The sequence below is a fragment of the Kogia breviceps genome, chromosome 4, assembly GCF_026419965.1.
Source record: "Kogia breviceps isolate mKogBre1 chromosome 4, mKogBre1 haplotype 1, whole genome shotgun sequence".
NCBI lineage: Eukaryota > Metazoa > Chordata > Mammalia > Artiodactyla > Physeteridae > Kogia > Kogia breviceps.
In genome coordinates this window covers 15,185,547-15,211,975 of record NC_081313.1, presented here as the reverse complement: position 1 = coordinate 15,211,975, position 26,429 = coordinate 15,185,547, and the positions used below count along the sequence as shown (strand labels likewise).

Sequence of the window (26,429 nt, the reverse complement as noted above, 5' to 3'; positions counted from 1 at the left end):
TATTCATTTGTATATTTATCCAATTACCAAGCACAATAACTTAATAATAACTGTTCATAGCCCAATAAATATCTGCTCTTTAAAATTAGATAAACATACAATCAAGTTTAGATCATCCATGTATTTATTATGCATGTTCATTTTTCCAAATACACAGTATCTTATGGAAGTGCAGAGAACAACTGGCTTGGAGTGGCTACCAGGTTTAAGCACTGTGGTAGGTGTTAGGATAACTGTTGCACAGCAGTTTAAAGCCACATTAAGGAGACAAAATGCCTATACTGGAAGCAGTCAAGGAAAAGGGAAAGTGGATTATTACTGTAATAGTAGTTTGATTATATACTAGTTCAGGGCACTAGACTAGCACTCATACTTTTTTTTTTCATTACATTTCCACTACTTACTACACAGTATCTTAGGACACTTCAGTTGTTACCCTACAGATCTTAGATTCATAATTTTAACATAAGTTACATGTTGAAGGGATAATTTTCGGATATACTACGTTTAACATACTACATTACCAAAATTAATGTAATTGGTTTCATTTTATGGTTTTTTTTAGAGTGGATATTAGAAGATTCTAAATTAAATATGTGGTTTGCATTATGTTGCACACTGGATGCCACTGATTTAGTAGTGTTGAAGTTAATTCTGAAAATTGTATCTCTAAATGAAAAATCTGTTTTTATTTGCTCTTAACACTTAGAAAGAATATTTTATTCCCTTTTTTGTTGTTCTTTTTTGCTTACCTTTATAAGGCAATAAAGCAAGAATAAATATAAGAACTAACTATAAAATAATAAATTTATTTTCAGAATATAGTCTTCATATTTATGCATAAGTTACTAATATTTTGAAATTTATTTCAATACAGTAATTTACTGGAAATATATCAAACTAATAAAGAATAAAAAGCATGTATCATCTGTTTTAACTGTCCATAATTCGCATTTTTGTATATTTGTTCCTCTGAGAAAAACATTTACATAATGGAGCTTAATTATCATGCTAAACTAAAGTAAACATATATTCATGCTTTATTTATAATGTAGTTGACATATAAATGCTGAAAAATAAATTAAGAATCCTACATTAATAATATTTCTTTTAATTAATAAAAGTTTGCTGAATAATCTTTTTAACATTCTCTACCAAAAATGAGAGCACTTTGTTAATGCATGATTAGCATGTTTTAACTGTTTCATTTTCTTATAGAAACCAGAACATGAATTTTGCGCTAAAATTAGTAGCTGCTATCCAGAAATTGTAATCAGACTTTGTGACCACAGTTCTGGGTACAAATTGGTTTAGAAGTAGAGTATCAAGATTAAATTGACCTTGTCTCACCCTCCAGCTTACTTCAGGTGCTGGAAGAACTCAGATATTACTAATTATTGCCTCACCCACCTCCACCCACCTCTGCTGCTCTGTCCATCTCATCGGGCCCAAAGCCCAGAGGTAACAGGCCCTCTGCAACAAAAGTAGTGAACCTTTATGTAAGCTCATAATTTATTTATGTTTTTGTATTAATCATTTCATCCTCCCAACAGTTCTATCAAGTAAGTACTCTTATTACCTTATTATAGATAGGAAACTATGGCACAAGAAGTTTTTTAACTTGCCCCTGTTTTAAGGTTGGAATTCATAGAAATAGCATTTGAACATTGACAGATTGCACAATGTACGTGATCTTAACCATTAGGCTACACTGATTCATGGTTACATTAATATTTTGTATGTCATTACACTTTACCTAACAGCTCAAATATGCAAAGCTTAAATGATATTTTATGATACATAAGATGAATAATTATTAGTAAATGCTAATTAATCAAGACGTGTTTAAATCAAAATAGTTATTTCAGTTACTGTTTATTACACATTTCACAGATATTTCATTTAACGATAAATATACAGAAAATGATTTCTGTGTATCAAACAGTATGTGAGCCAAAGTAACATCAGGATTTGTTACTATATCAGGAAGATCATCGGATGTTTCTATAACGTTAATAGAAGCATAGGCTTACATTTATCTCACAGTGATACTCTGGTAATATTGTACCACTGATTGTTATTTTTCAGCATATAATGTGATATTATTTAAATAATGTATGATTGTAATTTAAAAGTATAGGCCTGAAATTTATTGAATATTATTTTCCTTATTCTATCACCTTTCCCCCTTCCTTTATATGTTAACATAATTAGAAGTTGTTTTATAGCTTTGTCAGAATTGTTACAATATTTAGAGCTTTAAAATGTTAATCAGGAATCATTACATATTCATTTAATGACTTTCTAACTGACATGAAGGGAAATGAAAACTGAAGTATCTCCCATAAAGCCATTGAAAAAAAATAAAACTGTCTATAAAATATCCATTACATGAAAGGAATCCTCACACTCCTCTGGACTTGAACTCGTCAGAGTGCATCATGATGAACGTTACTTTGTCTTTTTAAGTTAAAAATGTATAGTTTTCAATTACAGGGTTTTAATTTACTTTAAAATTTAAATTGCTAATTAATCAACTTCAAACACTAAATTTCTGATGTATTGGGAGCTTTATACTCCTATCAAAATGTATATGGATAAACTCCGCTATAAAGATTATTCATTTATATTGAGATGACTATCTGATTTTAACTCCCGTTTCACATAAACTTTTTCATTAGAGAAGTTTTACATCTCTATGATTTTTTCCTTTCTAATCGTATCAACCACCATGAGTATCAGCATGCCCCGACACTAATTAATAAGTACTTTTCATTGCACATGGAAGATGAGTAATCTAAATATGTGTTCCTTCCTGTGTATATCAGCTTTCCATTTGTGATGTTTTTATTTCAAAATGAATGCTAGAAGGGAAAAGAGGAAACAAATAGTGAGTCTCAAATTCCTGAACTGTTTCCACTATACGTCCTTTCAGAATGGTCTCCATAGTATTTTCTCTGGGCATCCCTTTTATGTTCTTTCTCTAATAGAAACCTGCTTCTCTCCTGAGGACACTTCATCCTGTGTGGGCTTCTCAAAGGATAGTTGTTTAGCTCATACAGCTCAATATCAAAAAACAAAAAATCCAATCTAAAAATGGGCAGAAGACCTAAACAGACATTTCTCCAAAGAAGATATACAGATTGCCAACAAACACATGAAAGGATGCTCAACATCACTAATCATTAGAGAAATGCAAATCAAAATGGCAATGAGGTATCACCTCATACCAGTCAGAATGGCCATCATCAAAAAACCTACAAACAATAAATGCTGGAGAGGGTGTGGAAAAAAGGAAACCCTCTTGCACTGTTGGTGGGAATGTAAATTAATACAGCCACTATGGAGAACAGTATGGAGGTTCCTTAAAAGACTAAAAATAGAACTACCATATGACCCAGCAATCCCACTACTGGGCATATACCCTGAGAAAACCATAATTCAAAAAGAGTCATGTACCACAATGTTCATTGCAGCTCTATTTACAATAGCCAGGACATGGAAGCAACCTAAGTGTCCATCAACAGATAAATGGATAAAGAAGATGTGGCACATATATACAATGGAATATTACTCAGCCATAAAAAGAAAGGAAATTGAGTTATTTGTAGTGAGATGGATGGACCTGGAGTCTGTCATACAGAGTGAAGTAAATCAGAAAGAGAAAAACAAATACCATATGCTAACACATATATATGGAATCTACAAACAAGAACAAAAAGGTTGTGAAGAACCTAGGGGCAGGACAGGAATAAAGACGCAGAGCGTCTTGGGGCACCTTCTAGGTGTTCGGGAACACGTCACAGCATTGGGTCTTCTCGGTGCCGTGGAAGGCGATGCACATGCTCGGGGTGAGCGGGAAGTTCAGCACCACCATGGCGCGCTGGTAGCACGAGGCCAGGTCCGCAGTGGGCACCGTGGTGCCGTACCTGATGCGCAGGGCCTGCCAGGCCGCTGTCGGCATAGAGCTTCTTCTCCAAGGGTTCGCCCAAGCTCACGCCGCAGCCGGAGTAGTTGGAGGAGATGTTGCAGTTGATGCGCGTGCCCAGGCCGATGCAGAAACTGCTCATCTGGCCCAGGTCCACCGCGTTGCCCTGCGAGAAGAGCGCCGTGTACCGGTGCTGGGCACACAGCGCACGTACATGCAGGAGACGCGGTCGCCCCGGCTGCTCTTGGTCGCCAGGACCTCGATGGTGTCCAGCTTGCACTGGCTGTACCAGAAGTCGGCACGCTCCAGCAGGTGGAGCTTCCAGCGCCCCGGGGGGTGCCGGCCGAGGCCCGCGGGTTCCCGAGGGGGCGGCCCTGGCCCACCGGGCCCGGGCTCGGGCTCAGGCACCAGCGAGTAGGTGGGCCCTGGAGGCAGGAAAGCGAGCTTGGTGGCGATGCGGCCGGGGCAGGGCAGGCAGCAGAGGAGACAGCAGAGCTCGGTCACCAACAGGCCGTTCATGGCGGGCGCCGACCTCCTGAGACCCAGAGGAACACAGCTTGTTCTTGGAGCTATTCTCTGAGCGCAGGGCATTGACTGCTTCTCTTCTTAGACACATGGCTGCACAACTCATAATGTTCTACTAGACTGAATTCCCTTCGTTCTCCCCTTCCTCCCATGACATAGTTCTCTGACAATCAAAAGAGCCGGCAGGGCTTCCCTGGTGGCGCAGCGGTTGGGAATCCGCCTGCCGATGCAGGAGACACGGGTTCGTGCCCTGGTCCGGGAAGATCCCACATGCCGCGGAGCAAATAAGCCCGTGAGCCATGGCCGCTGAGCCTGCGCGTCCGGAGCCTGTGCTCCGCAACGGGAGAGGCCACAACAGTGAGAGGCCCGCATACCGCAAAAAAAAAAAAAAAAAAAAAAGAGCCGGCAACGATGAAAAAGTCTAAATTCCACCAAGCACTGATGCTATGCCTATTCCTTTCTCCAGCTCACCTCCCCTTATTTGTGGAGACGATGTTTTCCAGAATTCAAAGTAGCTTTATCCCTCTTCACCTCTTGCTTGTCCACTCATTTGAGCTGTGTATCACTTCTGCTTCATCAATGCACTTTTTTACTTTTATAGGATTTACTGTTGTGGGGAATTCCCTCTGAAATTGTGAGATATCAACTATTGCACTTAGTTTTCAGGTGGTGCGCTTTTGTTATATGTTTAAGCACACTCCCCTTGAGATTTCACTTGTAACCGGGAGAGACTGACAAGTACCACTCGTCAAATGTCATCTGAAACGAAACTTTGAAAATCATGTTGTATAGCATTGTTTGAAGTCTGTGTGGGAAATTTAATCATTATCTAACTCTTTTTAAGAGCCAAGAGGAGTGTGTTGAAGTAGGGCTTTCATGAGCCCCAGGCGTTTGATTCAAATATCGGTTTCAGTCAAACCTGTTTATACTACCTATGTGCACACTTTTCATTTGTTATCAACACATAGGCACAGGAATTGAGTATATCATGTAAATATAAACTATACATCATATATGTGAATATATACGAACAATTTTCATTTAAAATATACCCTCTTGGGCTTCCCTGGTGGCGCAGTGGTTGAGAGTCCGCCTGCCGATGCAGGGGATACGGGTTCGTGCCCCGGTCCGGGAGGATCCCACATGCCGCGGAGCGGCTGGGCTCGTGAGCCATGGCCGCTGGGCCTGCGCATCCGGAGCCTGTGCTCCGCAACGGGAGAGGCCACAACAGTGAGAGGCCCGCGTACCACAAAAAAAAAATAAATAAATAAAAAATAAAATAAAATAAAATAAAATAAAATAAAATATACCCTCTCAGTCCTCTAATAATTGATTAACTTTCACACACTTTCTTGAGGACAGGGACATTTTTAATTACTTCAAGTAATACACTGAATAATTTACATAGATGTATAAATACTGTTTAATTCTTTTACATTTATAAGAAACAGAAAAAGTAATCTTGCGTAGTCTAAATATTACTTGCATTTCCAAAAGAGTAATTAATTTTATTACATACCCTAGAAAATAAAGACATACTAACCCAGGATTTTACATGTCTCTTTGAGCGTGAAACTAATTCAAATTAATAGAGGAATAGTTGCTCCTCTCTGTTGCTACAGGTGTTACTTAAAGAAGGAACAAAATGTCACAGCAAGGAGAGTGACATTTGCTTAACAAGAAATCATTAACGTGTCTGTTCCTATTGAACTCTGTACTCTATACTCCATTGAAAAGCTATACAGTTGAATATGCCTGATAATCTAGCTTTGTCAGTTCACTTCAAGCCAAATAAAATGTGAAAAGGCTGCAAGTCCTTTTATACCTATTCTTTGGAAATAAAACTATTTGTCCTGAAGAACAAATAACTACCAAAAACAAGAATTAAAACAAAATTTCATAAAATAATTATATTTTATTCACATCTTATTTCTGTTGAGATTGTTAGCCAAGGTTATAAAATGAGGTTTTGCTTATTGATCTTAATATTAAAACTTTAAATGTATTGTCTCATTCATTTATGGTCTGGATTAATTATTATATATTAAAATTATCAACCATTTTCTTTTATTAAAAACAATGAGGGGACTTCCCTGGTGGCACAGTGGTTAAGAATCTGCCTGCCAATGCAGGGAACATGGGTTTGAGCCCTGGTCCAGGAAAATCTCACATGTCGCGGAGCAACTAAACCCATATGCCACAACTATTGAGCCTGAGCTCTAGAGCCCACGAGCCACAACTACTGAGCCCACGAGCCACAACTACTGAAGCCTGTGCGCCTAGAGCACGTGCTCTGCAACAAGAGAAGCCACTGCAATGAGAAGCCCGTGCACCACAACGAAGAGTAGCCACTGCTCACCGCAACTAGAGAAAGCCTGTGTGCAGCAACGAAGACCCAAAGCAGCCAGAACTAAATTAATAAATAAATAAAATTTAAAAACACTGCTTACTTATCAAATTATCATTTGTAGAATAAGGAATTTCTTGTTTTCTTTACAAAACTTTAAAATGTTTTAATTTATTTTTAAGACTTGATAGTGAATTTAAATGTCATGATTTTATTTCTTCACCCAACATTTACTTCATTATTCAGCTAAGATCAAAAGATCAGACAAATCTTATGTAGAGTTGTAAACTGATAAATTATTTCTTAGAAGCCCTACAATTTTCTTCCCATCCTTAAAAAAATGATCACCTTACCTTGCTTCTCCCTTTATCTTAGAAACATAGAATTATGCATCTACTTCTGTTTCCACAAGGCTCCTCCTCTTTATGATTCCCACATTATCTCCTTTCAAGTAGAATTTGGTATTCATCATATTTCATGATTACTGATACTAGCCAACAAATATATTCTCTTTTTCTCTTTATTTTAATTTTACATTTTCTCAGAATTCTCCATTTCCTAAAGTTAATTACCACTGGCAATAATAAATGTTTTCTGTGTTAACCTAAGTTTAGTTCCTCTTTTTTAAAAATATTTTCATACATCTTCTAAATTTGAGCCTGAGACTGCTGTACACAATAGTTTGGGAATTCAGATACTACAACAAAAAAAGTATATATATGTGTGTGTGTGTGTATATATATATATATATATATATATATATATATATATATATATACACACACATATATTAGCACCAGAAATAGTCAATGGAATTGAAAATATCAGTGAGAATATCTGATCCTTTTCCACATTTGCGAACATTGTGATAGATGAGTAGTTTCTTTTTTTTTTTTTTTTTTTTTTTTTTTTTTGCGGTATGCGGGCCTCTCACTGTTGTGGCCTCTCCCGTTGCGGAGCACAGGCTCCGGACGCGCAGGCCTAGTGGCCATGGCTCACGGGCTTAGTTGCTCCGCGGCATGTGGGATCTTCCCGGACCAGGGCACGAACCCGTGTCTCCTGCATCGGCAGGCGGATTCTCAACCACTGCGCCACCAGGGAAGCCCAGATGAGTAGTTTCTGAACGGAATAAGAAGTGTGGTCATAGCCTCTACTGTTAGTTCAAAAACTTTACATTTTTTCAAAGGTTTTCCATATGCATTTTGTTGTTAGTTCCTCACAACTGTCCTATAGAAATATTATTATTGAAACTTAATGATGATTTCAGTGTTTTATCTGATAGTATGCTGACTCAGAAGCCATCTTTTGCATCTAAGTCCTTATGGTAACTTTCCTGTTTTCACATAAGTTGATTCTTTTTATATATTGTTGGATTCGGTTTGCTAATATTTTGTTGACGATTTTGCATCTATATTCATCAAAATATTGTCTTGTAATTTTCTTTTTCTTAGTGTTTTTTTTTTCTGCTTTTTTTTTTTTTTTTTTGCGGTACGCGGTCCTCTCACTGTTGTGGCCTCTCCCGTTGCGGAGCACAGGCCCCGGACGTGCAGGCTCAGCGGCCATGGCTCACGGGCCCAGCCGCTCCGCGGCATGTGGGATCTTCCCAGACCGGGGCACGAACCCGTGTCCCCTGCATCGGCAGGCAGACTCTCAACCACTGCGCCACCAGGGAAGCCCCTTTTCTGCTTTTGACATCAAGGTAATGGCCTCAGAATAAATTTGGGAGTGCTCCATATTCTTCAACTTTTTGGAATAATTTGAAAAGAACAGGTGTAAGTTCTTTTTTATATGTTTGGTAGAATTCTCCTCTGAAGTCATCTAGTTCCTGGACTTTAGTTTGCTGGGAGTTTTTTTTTTTTATTACAAATTCAATTTTACTACTAGTGATTGGTCTGTTCAAATTGCCAATTTTTTCTTGATTTAGTCTTGGCAGGTTGTATGTTTCTAGAAATTTGTCCATTTCTTCTAGGTTGGCATATAAGTTTTCATAGTATTCTCTTATGATTTGTTGTACTTCTTACCTTATTAATTTTATCTACATCCGTTCCTTGATAAAGGGGGAATTGGTTCCAGGAGCCCATTCGGATACCAAAATCCTCAGATGCTCAAGTCCCTTATGTAAAATGGCATATTGTAGTTGGTCCTTGCATCTTGCAGTCGATTGAATCCATGGATGGGAAACTCAATGATAGTGAGGGCTGACTGTATTTCTAATGTTCCAGAAATTTAGTTAGGTTCACTTAAGATTTAAGTGAACTATTATTATTACTATGAAATTACTATGAAATTATTCACTGGCACCACAAGTAAGAACCAGGAAATATAGACAAAAATCTATTTTTTTACAACAATCCCTGTATCTCCATTTTTTGTGTGTCCCATCCATGGCACCTATATTTTGGCCAAGTGGCCTGCAGTGACCTTAAACTGACACTAGCTCCTCTAACGGGCACATGCCCTGAAAAGCAGCCGGGAGAGTCACAAGCAAATATAAGTTCCTGACGTGACTTCCCCAACCTCCAACCATATCCACTATCTCCCAATGCCTTCTCCTGATGCATGCCTTAGATACGACCCCCACGGGGCTTACCAAAACTCCTCTATTTTGGTTTGAATTGACCAATTAGTCTTAGCCTGGGACCTCAAAAGCACACCAGCCACAGACCCTTGGGCATGTGCCCCAGGTCCTGTCTCTCCCTTGCTGTCTGCACTCTTCCTTGACTTCTTCATGCAAAGAAGTAATATGGAATGCCTCACTTAGACATATGCTTTAAAATGTAAATGACAACATCAGCATGAAAGTTTCAAATACTCTTTCATACGCTCTTTCCAATATCCTAATGCCAATGAAATATTCCAGTTTTCTTTGTGACTCATCACACAATTAGTGGCATGCAATCCCATCAGAAAACTCTCCTAGAGTCTCCAGCCAAGAGGATCATGCAAAACTTCATTGAGGAAGTGACATTAAACACTTAAATCTGTCTTGTCACAAACTCAGAGATTCTTGCAGAGGCCACACTATGAATGAACATGGATGTATGACCAGTGATATCTAAGGCAGAGTGCTAGGAATTAAGGTCTAAAGCATAATGGAGCCCTTCTCAGCGTCAGCTACTGGTGTAATAAGGGTCTTAGGGCCCTATTTTACCAGATAATTGAGTTTTTCAAGACAAATTTGATATATGAATGTGTATATGATGAATCATAAAAGATATAAGATAGCTAATTAAAACTATTTGAAACCAAAGGGTAAGTCAACAAAATACATCTGACACGCCAAGTAAAGGCTGTGTGTTTGGGATCCCTCATGCAAAGAATGATTGGATTGGGCTCAACAAAGAATGTACCAAATGACGATTTCAGGCCAAATGTATGTGTGCATATGGCTACATATAGGAAATAACAAGACACATTTGGAATGGTGAAAAATTTTTAAAGACAAAATAGTGCAAGAAAGGGCAAATTCAGTTATAGGTACAAAAAATATATATCATTCCAGGGTGTTTTAGCTGTGCTGAGAAAGTTTTTAACTTTATCAAAAGCACTATATCTCTAAGAAAGTACTTGAATCTATGATATATTTATGAAACTTGATATTTATATCAATTAACAAATATATGGTTGAAGAAAATCTATAATAGAAATAATAACAGAATGTTTAAATTCACCATCCTGAAATAAATCAATACTTATATTCATGCAATGCAATAAATTATTATAAAATGGTATATAATTACCTAGGTGTAATTCAGATGATAAAGAACAAGAGTATAATATCTAAACATTCAAGTTTAGATTCTGTCAGGGCACAGAAAATTTTTGAAATTAATTATCTTTGTTTTATTCAAAAATATAATCATCAGTAGCAATAAAACCAGATTAATTTTTATAATCACAAATATTTTTAAGTTACCTGTTTTTTCAATTCATAATAAAATATTAATTTTTACAAAACTTTAATATTATTATGTATACTTAAAAAAATTAAGCTGCATGAAATTAGCAGTATGAAAGATTGCAGAAAAGAGGGTTTATTTATTATTTTTCTGTGTAAAACTCGGTGCCTAAGACGACACAAAGGTTTTTGAATAATCCTATTTCCAACTTCCACAATGCATAGATAAACTAAAATATTAAATATTTTCCCTCAGGGTAATCACTGTTCAAATTACTTTACCACTTCAATATATTTCTTCATTTCCTTAGAACATATGAATTATTGTCATTCATCTTTATAAACAGCTAATCATCCTTGTTTTAAAAGAAACAGATTTTAGGCTTTTAAAAATAAATTCTAATGGTTTTTTTTTTTTACGTTTTTTTTTTTTTTCTAATGAATAGATTTCAACTTTCATTTTTATTCATCCCTGGTTTATTTGAAATATTGTTTACTGTCCTCATATCTGTTCTTGTTTTAATTTCATAGATGATTTCTTTTTAATGTCTCATTTAATCAGGAAAGTATCTTTTCATCCTCTGAACACAGATTTGAACATTTTAGGTATTGTGAAATTTTTGTTGTTGCTAACAGTTAAATTATCTATTTTACAATTAAAATTTGATGTACTTCTGTGTCCAAGAAGTTTTTAAAAAGCCCATAACAAATGTGTAGCAAAATAGGTTTACTTTTGGTTTTATTGTTCATCTGGTTTTCATTGATCACTACTACTTTTACTTAACTGTGATTTAATTTGTGGGCACATGTATGATTAATTATTTTTATTGTTCCATGATCAAAAGTTAAAAGTCTCATTCTGCTGTTTTAAGTATTGGGTTGGCCAAAAGTTTCATTTGTTTTTTTCTGTAAGATGGCTCTAGTAGCACTTTGTTGTCTTTAACTTCATTTGAAACAATTTTGTTAGATTATATGTGACAAATGCCATTTCAGTGTACATTTTAAAAGTGACATCAAGATTGGTGAATTTTTGTGTATCCATTTTAATACCGAAGATGGAAGAAAAAAAGCAACATTTTAGGCATGTTATGCTTTATTATTTCAAGAAAGATAAAAACGCGACTGAATCGCAAAAAATGATTTGTTCAGTGTGTGGAGAAGGTGTTGTGACTGATCAAACATGTCAAAAGTGTTTTGCGAAGTTTTGTGCGGAGATTTCTCACTGAACGGTGCTCCATGGTTGGGTAGACCACTTGATGTTGATAGGGATCAAATTGAGATATTGAGAACAATCAACGTTATACCACGTGGGAGGTAACCAGCATCTAAATCAAGTGCTGAAAATCATTTGCACAAGCTTGGTTATGTCCATAGCTTTGATGTTTGGGTTCCACATCAGTTAAGTGGAAAAAAACCTTCTTGACCATATTTCCACATGTGATTCTATACTTAAACGTAATGAAAACGTTCCGTTTTTAAAACAAATTTTGATGGGCAATGAAAAGTGGATACTGTACAATAATGTGGAACAGAAGAGATCGTGGGGCAAGTGAAATGAACCTCCACCACCAACCACACCAAAGGCAGGTCTTCATCCAAAGAAGGTGATGTTGTGTAGATGGTGGGATTGGAAGGGAGTCCTGTATTATGAACTCCTTCCAGAAAACCGAACGGTTAATTCCCATTAGTACTGCTCCCATTTAGACAAACTGAAAGTGGCACTCAACGAAAAGCATCCAGAATTAGTCAACAGAAAATGTATAATCTTCCATCAGGATAATGCAAGACTGCATGTTTCTTTGATGACCAGGCAAAAACCGTTATTGCTTGGCTGAGAAGTTCTGATTCATCCACCATATTCACCAGACATCGCACCTTCAGATTTCCATTATTTTGGTCTTTACAGAATTGTCTTAAAGGAAAAAAAATTCATTTCCCTGTAAGACTGTAAAAGGCACCTGGAACTGTTCTTTGCTCAAAAAGATAAAAAGTTTTGGGAAGATGGAATTATGAAGTTGCCTGAAAAATGTCAGAAAGTAGTGGAACAAAAGAGTGCATACGTTGGTCAATAGAGTTCTTGGTGAAAATGAGAAATGTGTCTTATTTTTACTTAAAAACTGAAGGCACTTTTTGTCAATCCAATATATTCACACTCACACAAACATATTTATGTCCCACGAGGATATAGTTAGTCCTTATCTCTCCTTTTGGGTGCTAAACTCGAATTGCTGGCTAACCTTGAAGTCAGCCTATAGTTGAAAACTTAGAAGGGCCTCTACTTATGAGGTGCCCTATCCTATTTACTAGCAACTCTCACTCTACACGAATGTTCAAGCAAGGCAGTGAAAGATTTCAGGAGCCTGAAGATGAGTTGAATAGAAGAGAAGTAGGCATTTCTCGTCTTCAGTTTGGACATGGTTCTGAGTACAAGCAGTGGCATTTGCTCTTTTCTGAGACTTTGCTGTTGGACAAATTGGCAGTATTGGACTATGAGGTAATAGACCAGTTTCCAATGTGGTGCAGGTAAATTTGATCACATGCAATCATAACTTTAGCTTCTGTCTGTAGCCTCTTATCACCTGTTTAACCACTGTTAATGGTCAACTCCATTGCTCTTACTACTACTCCCACCTTTTCTACTATAACAACTAAACCCACATTATTACTACTTACCACCTGAGCACACATTACACACACATGATATTTTTGGCTTGCAATTGATTGTTTTTTTGCCTGTCTTTTAATTTTGAACCTTTTTTGGTTTTTTGTAATAATCAATATATAATGTGTCTGAAATTATGCAAATAAATGTCATTTTGCAAGTAAATGTATTGGTAAAAGCATTTGCCAATTTTCAACTGTGTGTGTGTGTGAATTTCTAGAAGTCATGGGATTTATTATGGTGGTGGTAGTTATTGTCTATATAGGAGAGAGGGAGGGATTAATTAATACAACTCTCTAGTATATGTTCCTGGTAGCCTGGTGTTATTGTCACCTATAGATTAGAGGGACTTAGTGATCACTCTCTCTACTTTCTATTTCTCTTCTATCCTTATTTAGTCACTTTGGAAATATTTACACATTTTGGAGCAGATCTACAGTTACGTAGATCTGTCCATTGTCGTAATTTTGAAATAGGTATATTAACATCCATATAGAGGGTTTTACTGTATAGTTAATCCTGCTTTCAGAGATAGAAAAATCTCCTGCTCTGAACCATACAAATTTATATTTTCCCAAATCAGATGAGGTTTAACATCAAACTCATTCCACAACAAGTTTTCTTCAGCCATGGTTGCTGAGGTCTTGATGAGCAAAAAACCATCACTGCGTTTGTTAAGATGGAGCCGTGTTATGTTTTTTCATTCACTCATTTAAGATAGGAGTTGACAAAACCAATCCTGCACCGAGGTTTTGGCATCTGACACTGTAAGAATTATAGGGATAAGGTCTGCACTTGAGATGAAGTTGTTACCAGATACAAGATCATCGTTTTTTTGACTCTGCAAATATGCATGTGATCATGAATTCTGATTTCTCTTTGATACCTATTTTGTTAAATGTTAGGCTTGAAGAAATCCAGTTAATTATCTGACCAAGGCCTTCAAGTTTTTAGGTAGTAGAGCCAAGATCCACACAGAATTGTGATGGTCCCAAGTCTTTGCCCTTTCTTCTATCCCACAGTGCTACTCTAATTTTGTTTGGTTTAATTTCTTAACTTTCCAAATGACATTACAAGAAGCTTCAAAATATTTAATAAACCCTCCAAGCCCCACTTGTGTCTTTCTGGATTGATTTCTCTGGTCACATTCCATAAATCCCTCCCCATCACCCTCTCTGTTCAGCCCCAAGGATTGCTTTCTGTTTTTTGAATATCCCACATTTTCATCTGTATCACAATCTTCCAACAGGCAGTTTTCCTTTGTCTGAGAATCTCCATCACCTGGCAGGACCTGTCCTACCGCAGGCCCCTTAAACTCTCAGCTTCAGAGAAATCCTCTTCCAGATCTCAGGTTAAACGTGCAAGAAGCATTCTTAGTCCACAGCCCTGATTATTTGTGCACTGATTTTACATGCTCAAACAGTGACTGATCGCCCCTCATTTCCTAATACTAAGGAAAAAAAACATCTTTTACACTAAAGATATATGAACTTAGAATGTTGTTTACAACGAAAATGCAGGCTTATAGAGGTAGCTGGTTTCATTATGGTGGTAGCAGTTGTTTTCCTAAAATGCTGTGTTTAAGCTTCATATCTGGTATCTTAAGAGATATGTGTTTAAAAAAAAAAAACAAACCTGCAGTGATATTTCACAAATAGCCCTAAGCAGTTTTCACATATTTTATGACATTGTTATTAGCCCTATAGCCACTTAGTAAATGAAGAAACTGAAACCAAAACGGAAGGTGCTAAACACATTTCTTGGTGGTAGAATGAATCAATAAATCCATCAAGTCCTTTATGGGATCGAACCACCCTCTCCGTGACAATTAGCTTGTGCTTGCATACGTCAAATGACTTCTCCCCCCCTCTAATGGCAGTGTCCCTGGGCTTAATAGGGTTTTTGTTTGCTTCTCTGACCTTCCCACAAGACTGCTTTCCTCTTGGAAGCCTTTGCTCTCAAGTGAGCCTGTGGAAGCCTTCTGCTGCCCTCTGCTGGCCACAACTAGTGATTGGACTTCTTCAGATTTTAGTTCTATTTTAGAATAAATCAGTAGAAGAAAACAAATCAAGATACCACCCAGCCAATCACGACACTAAAAATACTGTGCTTAATCATCAGAGAGGTTATGATATTTGTCATATGAGTTATCAATTCAATGTTTTTTCTCTCCCTTTTGAACAAACATATTTGTGTCCTTCATCGATTGAGGGTAGGACTAGCATGTACAAGAAATCCATACCATTTAAGGGCTGGATGGTTAATGGCCTATCTTTCCCTTTTGCTTCTGCTATCTTTCCAAAACCAAGCTTGTAAACAACACAGTAAAAGTAAAGGCATTCCAGAAAACTAAGACTCTAAAGATTGAACCTTTATTGCAATCTTCTGTATTCTGACTGAAATGGCACACCATTCATAGACCTTCTTAGCCATAAACAAATGTAATCTATGGATCTATGAGATGGCAGGGTTCCTGTTCTGCTGACTGAATACAGCCTGCTTTGCTTCCCACATATTTTGCCACACCACGCAGATCAACACGTTCCTGAATCTTGCCACTGTGAGTTAAGACGGTCATTCACTCCCCAAACTAAAAAGAACAATAATACTTCTCTTATGCTTGTTACTCATTTCAGTCTTACCCCACTGGACGACCAGGGAAGTCCCAGTATTACAGTTTTAGATTCTACATGTTGCTCTGGTATCCATTTGAATAAATTACTACATAAAGTATGAAGTATGCATCATTTAACTTTCTGGTATTTGGATGTACAGATATTCCAGACCATTTGTTGAAAGAAGTGTTTTTTCCTTCATTGAAGTTTCTTTTCACGTTTGTCAAAAATCAACTGACTAGTTTTGTTTGAGTCTATTTCTACACTCAGTTCTGCTGTATTTGTCTATGACTTGATAATCGCGGCATTAATGTAGGTCTTTAAATCAGGTAGTGAGTCCAGCAAGTATGTTCTTCCTTTTCACAATTATTTTGCTAATTGTTTTCCCTTTGAATATCCATGTGAATTTGAGAAACAGCTTGTCAAAATGTACAAAAAGAAATCCTGCTGAGATTTTGATTAGGATTTTGTGTAGAATAATGCATTGTCTGTATCTCTTTTTATTTTTAATTGATAGCTCTAGAAATTACTATATAAATAACTAACCTCTAAAATTCTAATTAAAGTTATTATTTAACCAATTCAATTAAATGTTCATTTTAAAGCCATATAGGTATCTTTTTCCTCCTCATTTTATTTTATGGTTGTCATAAATATATTACATCTACATAGATTGCAAATCTTACTAGATGGATTTATAAATTTAGCTTCCAATATTCATAATTATTTTAAATAATAGGAGGGTAAGAAAAATAGTCTAATATCTACCAAATATTTACCCTGTTTTTCCTTCATTCTTATAGTTCAAAGATTGACTGTAACCAGTTTTCTTAAAGAGTTTTAAAAAAATCATTTCTCTAGAAGAATTTCTTTTAGCATTTTTGTAGAGAAATACTGTTCACAGCTCTTCTTTCAATTTTTCTTCATCTGAAATCATCTTTATTTAACATTCATTTCCCAAGAACATTGTCACAAGATTTAGAATTCTGGGTTGAAAATGTGCCTCCTTCCCTTCCCCGAAGCAATTTAAATGTGGTTCCAATGTTTTCTAAATTCCATGTGTTCTAAAAAGAAATTCACATTAATTCGAATTGTTATCCCCCTATATGCTAGGTGCCCTTTTCACTGTCTACATTCAAGATTGTATATTTTTTATCTTTAGTTTTAACTCTTGGTCATGATGTGCTTGGGTATGATTTATACTTTCCAAAGTTTGCTGAACTTGTTTAATCTGTACAATCATAATTTTAATCCAAATTGGGGTATTTTCACCACTATCTCTTCTTTTTAAATTCTGAAACAAACTCATTTCTTCTTTCCTCTTAGAACTTCAAGTGCTAAATGTTTGACTTTTATGATATCGTCCCCAAACCTTTGAGGCTCTATTCTTTCGCTTTTTTTGCTCTCTTTTCTTCAAATTGGATGCATTCTATTGATATATGCTCAAGTTCTTTGACATTTTCTGCTATTAAGCCCTCATGATGAATTTTTATTTCAGATATTACATAGTTCAGTTCTAACATTTTTACTTAATATTTTTTTAATATAGTTTCTATTTTTCTTTTAAGAATTCTATCTTCCCTTTCCTTTTATTTATTTTTTTTTTTTTTGCGGTACGCGGGCCTCTCGCTGTTGGGGCCTCTCCCGTTGCGGAGCACAGGCTCTGGACGCGCAGGCTCAGCGGCCATGGCTCACGGGCCCAGCCGCTCTGCGGCATGTGGGATCTTCCCGGACCGGGGCACGAACCCGTGTCCCCTGCTTCAGCAGGCGGACTCTCAACCACTGCGCCACCAGGGAAGCCCTTCCTTTTCCTTTTAATAGCTTTCGCCTCTACCAAGTGGAGCACGATTGTAATACACACTTTAAAATGTTTCTTAACTTGGGGTTTGACGCTGATAATTAGTCACATTTTGCAGCTTCTACTATCTCAAGTAATTTTGGATTGGAATCTGGACAGTGTTAATATTATTTTGGAGACACTTGATTCTTTTAAAAGCATTTGGAGAATGTCTGTTGAAATCTTGTCTGCTTGTTTTTGTAAGCAATTAACCAGGTTAGGCTAATTCTACAAATTTGTCTCACTCCTCTGGAAGCAGTGATTCCAAGGTCAGATTGGTTTCCATGCCTTTGCTATGCTGTTCATGTCGCCCAGTGCACATGTTGTTGAGAGATTCATCTGGGATTTGGAGAGTTCCTATCAGGCGTCAGTAATCTTTTTCTGTAAAGGTTTACATAATATTTTAGGTTTTGTGGACCACATATGGTCTCTGTTACATATTCTGCTTTGTTATTTGCTTGCTTACTTGTTTTACAGCCCTTAAAAACATAAAAACTGTGAGCTCCTGAGCTGTACAAAGTCTGTCCGTGGGCTGGATTATTCTCTGGGGTGTAGTTTTTCAAACCTGGTTTATAAAATATTTAGCTATCAAAGCCTCTGCAGTGCTTCTTGGAATCTGCTCTGTGAATGGCAAGTTCAAGAGTAAGCTTGAGATTTCTACTGACTCACACCCAGAATTACAGGGTCAAGGGATTACACTCACTTCTCCCCAGGATCTCCTTCAGATTCTCTTGATCCCAGGAACCACTTTTTCAGATTTCTCTGGCCACACAGATTTCTCTGAGTGTTATCTCCGACTGTGCTACACATTTCCACAAAAAAAATGAGCTACACGCAGCAAAGCAGCAAGAGAAAGGAGGGGGAGAAAAATAACAGGACTCTTCCCACACTCTGGACAAAATGGACCCAACTCCCGGTCCCTCTGGCCAGAGATACAGGTGTTCTGTCTCAGCTGTTTAGTGCCTGCACCAGTACTGCAGCAATGCAGTTTCATGAATGATGCAGGGCAGGGAGGAAAAAAACGTGTTACCCTAAACTCTCCAACTTGTAGCTTAAACTGCAATTTTTCTTGTTCACGCATGGTTCACAGTTGGGCCACCCTCAGGAGAAATAAGGAAAAAGAAGGAAAAAAAAATAGGAAACTCACCAGCAAACAGGTCTTTCTTCAGTTTTGACTTCCTGTGCCAATCCGCCTGCTATTGCTTACCTTTCAGAGCCCAGGAGGTTTCGTAGTCATCAATGGAAGGAATAAGATGGAATGAGTTTGCTCCATTTTGGCTGACAACAGTTCACTCCACATACATCTTTGAGACTTTTTAAACATTTTTCAGATGTGTCTGACTAAGATTTGTATGCTTGCATTTGGAAGGTCCTTCCATCTTGAAATATGTACAATCATGAGGGAAAACTGAGTTGACTAAATACATCAGGAACTCCGTATTTTACCAGATTATATATAAGACCCATACCTCCAAAATGGACTCTATAGGGGTTTTACGAAAAAATGTACTTTATAAAAATGACAAAATAAATTGCCAAAACTTCTGGAAATATTCAGAGTCTTAAATTACTGTCATGAGAAAGTGGAAGATCATTTAAAACTGAATCTTTGTCCACATTTGTTAGGAAAAAACCTGCCCTCTGATCTCTCACACACACACACACACACACACACACACACACACGCACACACCCCTTCCCCATTTGATTTCACAGAACAAACAAAACCAGAAGTTGATTATGAAAAAATATGACAGCAAAAAATACAATTTTTTGGTTTCAGTAGCTTTTGCATTGTAACCCTTTCTAAGAAATGGGTCTAAGGCACACACATTCATCAACAGGAGACATTTTTCTGGTGTCAAACTGAATTGCAGATGAATAAATATAATTTGCCAGATATCAGGAAGTCTGCATAAGGTTAACTGTTATAAAATTGTCAATGTGAGCAACTCCTTATGAGAACATACATCTCAATATTTTACAACAGAATTTCTACAATATTTACCAGATAACAAAGGATTTCTACAATATTTGCAATAACATTTAAAAAATGATGTTTACATGTACAGAATCACACTTTTACATGTATTTTCATTATGTGAAATTGGGTAATTACATGGTTTACATGGTTAATTAGTATACACAAGGAGGAATAGTTCAACAAGCAACATAAATATTAAAATATACCCTTAATGAAAGAAGACCCTGATACACATAAAGTTATAATGTAGGCATTCAAGGTAAATATGAAATTACTTAATTGTACTAGAAATAATGAATACAGGTGCATTCATTAATATAATCACAAAACAAAACCTTTAGTAGATAGGATAAATAATGTAAGGATGGGGAGAGTTTTATAAAGTTCCAGTCTGGATACTCTGGCTTCCCTTTCAGTTAACATAGCCATATTACTGATTTTGGAAAAAAAGCATGTGATATTTAAGGGATTTTTATTGTAGCAGTTAGTGAATATTATCCTAACACAGGTACTGTTGCCTTGAAATGGTTTGCTGCCTTTATAAAAATATAAACATGTGATAATTTCTTAATGGCCAGGCTGAAAATCTAGATATGAAGGGACAGTGTTTAGAAGACAAACCAAATACACTTAAGCTTGTATCTGTGAGTGAAGTGACTGAAAAAAATCAGAATATTGTATGTGTTGTTTGTCTTTGGCAAGGTATTATGAATAAGAAATTAGCACTGATAAGAATCTGCTGTTTCCTTAAACAGTGATCAAATAGAATAGAAATTTCAATGTTCAAAGTAAAGGATGAGACTCTAATAGCAAGCAATGAGACTGAAATTGTTTTGAGCAACAAAGGCTGGTAAAACCTCTCAACTGAATAAAATGTTTAAACAGCCATGAGTTCAAATGAGATAAAGGGTCTCAAAGCAGTTGCCATTCATTTGGGAGAAAGAAAGGAAGGGAGTGATTGAAAATGACTTTAGGAACTGGGTCTAGGAAAGAATTTTGGATGTAGAAATTTGCATATGAGACTGCATGGAAGCAGACACCGGGAGCTCACTAACACTTTTAGGAAATTGTATTCCCAATGGAATCTCCAAAGGAGGACAAAAATAACCTTAGGCAATTCAAGCATGTAAACACCATGTGGAGACCCAAATTTGCGAGTGCAGGAAGCAGGCTGAAAAACTCTAGAACTGTAGCACACTAAAGAGAGAACACCTTCACACGCACATTTTACCCATAACCTGGGTGGAATAAAGGATGCAGAAGAGCTGTAATAGGGAAGAACAAATCTGACTCCATATTAGATCTGTTTCGTTTACTTTAACCTTTGTATTCTATTGCTTTTGCTTTGAGTTAAGAATGTTGCCTATATTCTGAAATACACGGGATAGCCCATTCTGAAGGTTCTGACCTTTAAGGAAATAACACTTTTGCATTCATACAGAGACAAAAAGTTACAGCACAGAGAATAACATTTGTCTGTTGGAGGTTTAAGGACCATCACAACCTGACCTATGTGGACAGCTGCAAGAACAAAGGATTCCGACACCAAAAGTTTTCAACAACCAACCATGCCTCTCCCTCACCTCGCCTTTAAAAATGCTTTGCTGAAACATTTTGGGTAGTTAGGGCTTTGGGGGGGCGTGAGCCAACCGTTCTCCTTGCATAGCCCTGAAATAAACCTTTCTCTGCTCCAAACTCTGACTTTTCAGTATTGTTTGGCCTCACTCTGTGTTGGGCACATGAGCTTGTATTTGGTAATAGAGCCTCTGAGGGGCAAGACCAGGGTCTCATCAACAACTTTCCCTCTTAGAGAAAGGGGCCCCACAAAGGTGCCCAGCTAGATTTCCTTTGTAAGGGGAGTTTTATCTGCATATATCCTGGTTCTGATCCACATATTATAATAATTGTTTGGGAGAGTCTTTTGTCTTTTTTATTTTGTAGGTCACCAGATTTCAAGGTAATAAAGCTTGCTTGAAGAATTGTGAGTCCAAAGCATGGTGAGGAATTCCAAATTAGTGTTTACTTTTTCAACTCCTATGCTCAACTTGTACCAGTAAGTCTCTGGATATGTGTGTAAATGCCATATGATACACATGGTATTAAAAAGATAGGGACCTTGCACAGATGGTCATCAGTTTAGGTCATCTGATGATTTGATGTTCTTGGGTGATTGGGAGATACCTACTGAAGGCAAACAGAACCTCTGTCAGACTGAGTTTCTAAATAAACAAGTGGAATAGAGCCTTTTGAGCACCAAGTCCATGGCCATTTTGTTTTATAACAACTATTGCATTAACCCATAGAGATTTGAAGATTTATCAGTTATAAATAGTATTTTTATACTCCTATTTCTTTTCTATAATCAATTAATTATTAAAATGGGGCAAACATTCATCTAAGGGAGACCTTAGCAGTATTTGGGTCATGGTGATACTCAGAATCATTACTATGGGAAACTCCAAAAGAGAAACAAAATACATAAATATTTTTTGTCTTCTCCTAAAATTAGTAATGTTTATATATTATATCCTAAACTTTGTTCTATGAATGTTTCCTTTGTAAAAGAAAATCACAACTTAAACATTTATTTCTTCATTGCACTTATTTTTTATAAGGTTGTATAATAATTATGTAATATTTTTCATCAACAGAGATGTCAGGAACGTTTCTACACTAGTGGAATAATAGCTGAGATAAATCGGTTCCTGATGAGTTGCAACGCCATCAATAATCAAGTTGTAGTTTCAAGAAATTATTTGATTTTTTACTAATTACTACTGAATAGTGGCTCTTGTATGTATTAGTTTTCCAGGGCTGCCAACACAAAGTAACACAAACTGGGTGGCTTAAAACAACAGATATGTATTGTCTCACAGTTCCGGAGTCTAGAAGTTCAAGATCAAGGTGTCAGGAGGGCCATATTGTCTCTGAAACCTGTAGCAAGAAATCCTTTCTTGCCTTTTCCTAGCTTCTGGTGGTTGCCAGCAGTCCCTAGATTCCCTCAGCCTACCCCTCAATCTTTTGTGGTCACACGGTGTCCTCTCCCTGTCTGCCTCTGTCTGCTTCTTATAAAGACACCAGTCATCACATCTGAAGCAATATCACATTGCCATCCCTGAAACCCTAAAAGCAGATGAGCAGGAAGGATAAGAACCCAGTTCTATGGATAAGCATATGGAAGCCCATAGGACCACATGACTTTAAACTGTTAATAAATAAGCAGGAAATGAGATCTCTAGATCTCTAGTAACAATATGCTAATTCTTTTACATTATGTTAATATGGACCATATGATTCCACTTATTTTTCTTAAGAGTAAATGCGATTAAACAATGAGTCAATTCTATCAAACAGTACATGGTATAATAGTAATATTTTATTTACATGAAGAGATGTAAATTTATGTGCTAATTTTACTCTCTATTCTTTAGTACTATTTTCCTGGAAAAACAATTTTCCTGGGCAAGCATAGCATGAAATATCTATCTATCTATCTATCTTTCTATCACCTATTTATTTACCTATCATCATCATCTATTTTATTTTGCAAAGAAAAGAATAAATATTTAAGGTAATTGTAGATGGAAATGTCAGTGTAATTTGCTACACAGAATTGTAGTTTTTAAATTTGAAAAAAAATTCAGTTTGATATAGATGCATTTGTTTCCAGTCTAAAAATATCCCAAGCTTAGTGTTTCTATTTCGGTATGTTTCTATTTTATTATAAATGAAGGAGAGTTCATCTGTCCCTTTAGATAGTACCTCAGAAGCCATAGGAACAGCCTGTTTACATTACCTCTTGTCTCCTTCCTCTTCATACGCCTTTCCAGCAAAATACATTTTAGTATTATTAGGCCATAAAACTTGGTGTAATACATTTCATCCTTTTACGAATTGTCTGGAGAACATTTAAATTACATTTCATTGTGCTTTGGTGTCAGATCTGTTCTTTTATGACCTACTCTTCAAACCTGACTCATTACTCGTCTCAGTTTCTCTACTAATGAGCAATATTGTATTTCCTAAGATCTTTTCTCACTTCGAAAACTGTAAACTTCTCTGTGCAAGCAGTTTTGCTTGTGTGTGCTTGTGTTTAACCGCAGACTTCAATCTCACTCTTCTGATTCTTTTCCTAACTCTTTGCTACATCTCCTTATTTTACTCTGACAAATTTCCCTTCTTTATTTTCATTTGCCTGTAAAAGCCATCGACACTCATTTTAGAAAGTTATTTTCAATAAAATAATCAATATTAATTTGCACAAATTAACTGTAAAAATTAAAATGTTGAAATTCTTTGATGGCTAACATTGTGGAAATTTTGTTATTCCTGATAGGCTGCAAATGCAAATAAGGCTTCATATAGTAAACTGTTAGTTGGATGTAATATGGAAGTAAAATTATTAGTGGAAGGGATGCAGTGTGATGATGCTTGGGAAAGAACTGAGGACAAATAGACCACCTTCAAAGAAAGCTCTGAAAGGCAAACTTTCTACAGAAAATGGAAATCCTTGCTTATGCAGGATAAGAAAATTTAGAGACAATTAAAAAGTAAATCATGTTGTTTTAGTTATTGATGTGTTGTTGTTTTTTTTTTTTTTTTCCCTCTCCCTCTGCACCAAGCTTACAGAGCTTCCAGAATTCTTTTTTCCCTTTATCTACACACATTTCTATGAGGTAGAATCTGAGACTTCAAGAAGGGTACCATGGAGTGGTGACTAAAGAAGCAGATATTCCCTTAGACTTCCAGAAGATACACATAATTCTTCAAACAAAGAATGAGGGATCTTGAGCAATGCAGAATACTTTTTCAACCTCCAGGATGGAGGATGTATGATCAACATATTTTAGAGCTACCTGGAGAGGGAAGCAAAAGGCTGGGTCTTTCTGGAGATAAGAATTGTATGTGTATCACCTATTGCCTGTGATGTCTGCAGCTGAGGATTCAAGGAGACAAAAAAGCCAGAAACACTGCATAAGAGAGCAGACGCATGGGAGGGAAAGAATGTGGACTATATATGCCTCGATTGGACATGAAGGAGATGAATTTGTAAAACAAAAATTGGGATTTAGTTCATTTATTTCATGTATGATCTGCATCTATCTTTCAATATTTATAGATCATCTCTATATTACTTTTCTTAATTTTATGTGTGTCTTAGAAACAGTCTTAGAGATATGAGTAGAGAGTGCAAGGTAATGACAGAGGACAGAAACTGCACAATTCATGTAACTGATCACAGGGAGAAGTAGATGAATGTTGCCTCGGCAAGAGTTAAGCTACTTTCCTCACCATTACGTTTTAAATTAAGTACATTAAATATTCAGTTAAGTGGTAAATCTTCTCTCTTGCAGATCTACTGGGGATACAAAATTGTCTAATCTAATTGTTACCCTTTTTCTATTCTACTTTTTCATTAACTGGAATTCTATTAAATGCAGAAACACTATACTAAAGAGATGATGTAATTTGATTTAAAATTCATTTCAGTTTTCTTGAAAAAAACCATACCAAAGTGCCTTCTTCCTAAAGGAAAACAATAAAAAAACTGAGAACTCACTTGACTTTTATAGTATTTTCTTAGGAATATAACCGTGAATATAATGTTAATTACACTAACAGATATTATATCACACCTCGATTTCTTCAAAGAAATTGTTTGCTCACTGAGAATATTTATATTTTTGTTTTTGATTTCTTTACTATTTGCAATTCAAGTAGAAATCTATGAGATAAATGAAATTGCTTGCATATTATTCTTTCACCTTTAAAATATTTCTTAGAAATCTATTATATAAAGGTTTTTTATTGTACAGCATGGTGTTGTAGAAAAACAATACACAACATTTCCCACAAGGATTGCAGGTCTTTTGGAATTATGACTTTCTTCAGGTGTATGTCCAGGATGGTTCAAAAAGATACATGCACGCCAATGTTCACTGCAGCATTATATACAATAGCCAGGACATGGAAGCAACCTAAATGTCCATCAACAGAGGAATGGATAAAGAAGATGTAGTACATATATACAATGAAATATTACTCAGCCATAAAAAGGAACACAATTGTGCCATTTGCAGAGACAGGGATGGACCTAGAGACTTTCAGACAAAGTGAAGTTAGAAAGAGAAAACCAAATATCATACAGTATTGCTTATATGTGGAATCTAGAAAAATGATACAGATGAACTTATCTGCAAAGCAGAAATAGAGACACAGATGTAGAGAACAAACATATGGATACCCAGGCGGGAAGGGAAGGGTGGGATGAATCGGGAAATTGAGATTGACATATATATATACACTACTACTATGACACAGATAACTAATGAGAATCTACTGTATAGCAAAGGGAACTTTACTCAACGATCTGTGGTGACCAAAATGGGAAGGAAATCCAAAAAAGGGGATATATATGTATGCATAACTGATTCACTTTGAGGTACAGCAGAAACTAACACAACATTATAAAGTAGCTATACTCCAATAAAAATTAATATAAAAAAGAAAAAAAAAAGGATTGCAGGTCTTCAGGCATAAAAATCACTCCATAATTACAAGGAAATACTCTTTAAATTAAAACAAAAATAGTATGAACACAATTTAATTTCTTAAATTAGAACTATTTCAAGA

The 26,429-nt window shown here is 36.3% G+C and overlaps 1 pseudogene; it reads right to left on the bottom strand.

Moving 5' to 3' along the window:
• Positions 1–3,781: 3,781 nt before the first annotated feature.
• Positions 3,782–4,453, bottom strand: LOC131754954 (alpha/beta hydrolase domain-containing protein 17A pseudogene; annotated as a pseudogene).
• Positions 4,454–26,429: the final 21,976 nt, after the last annotated feature.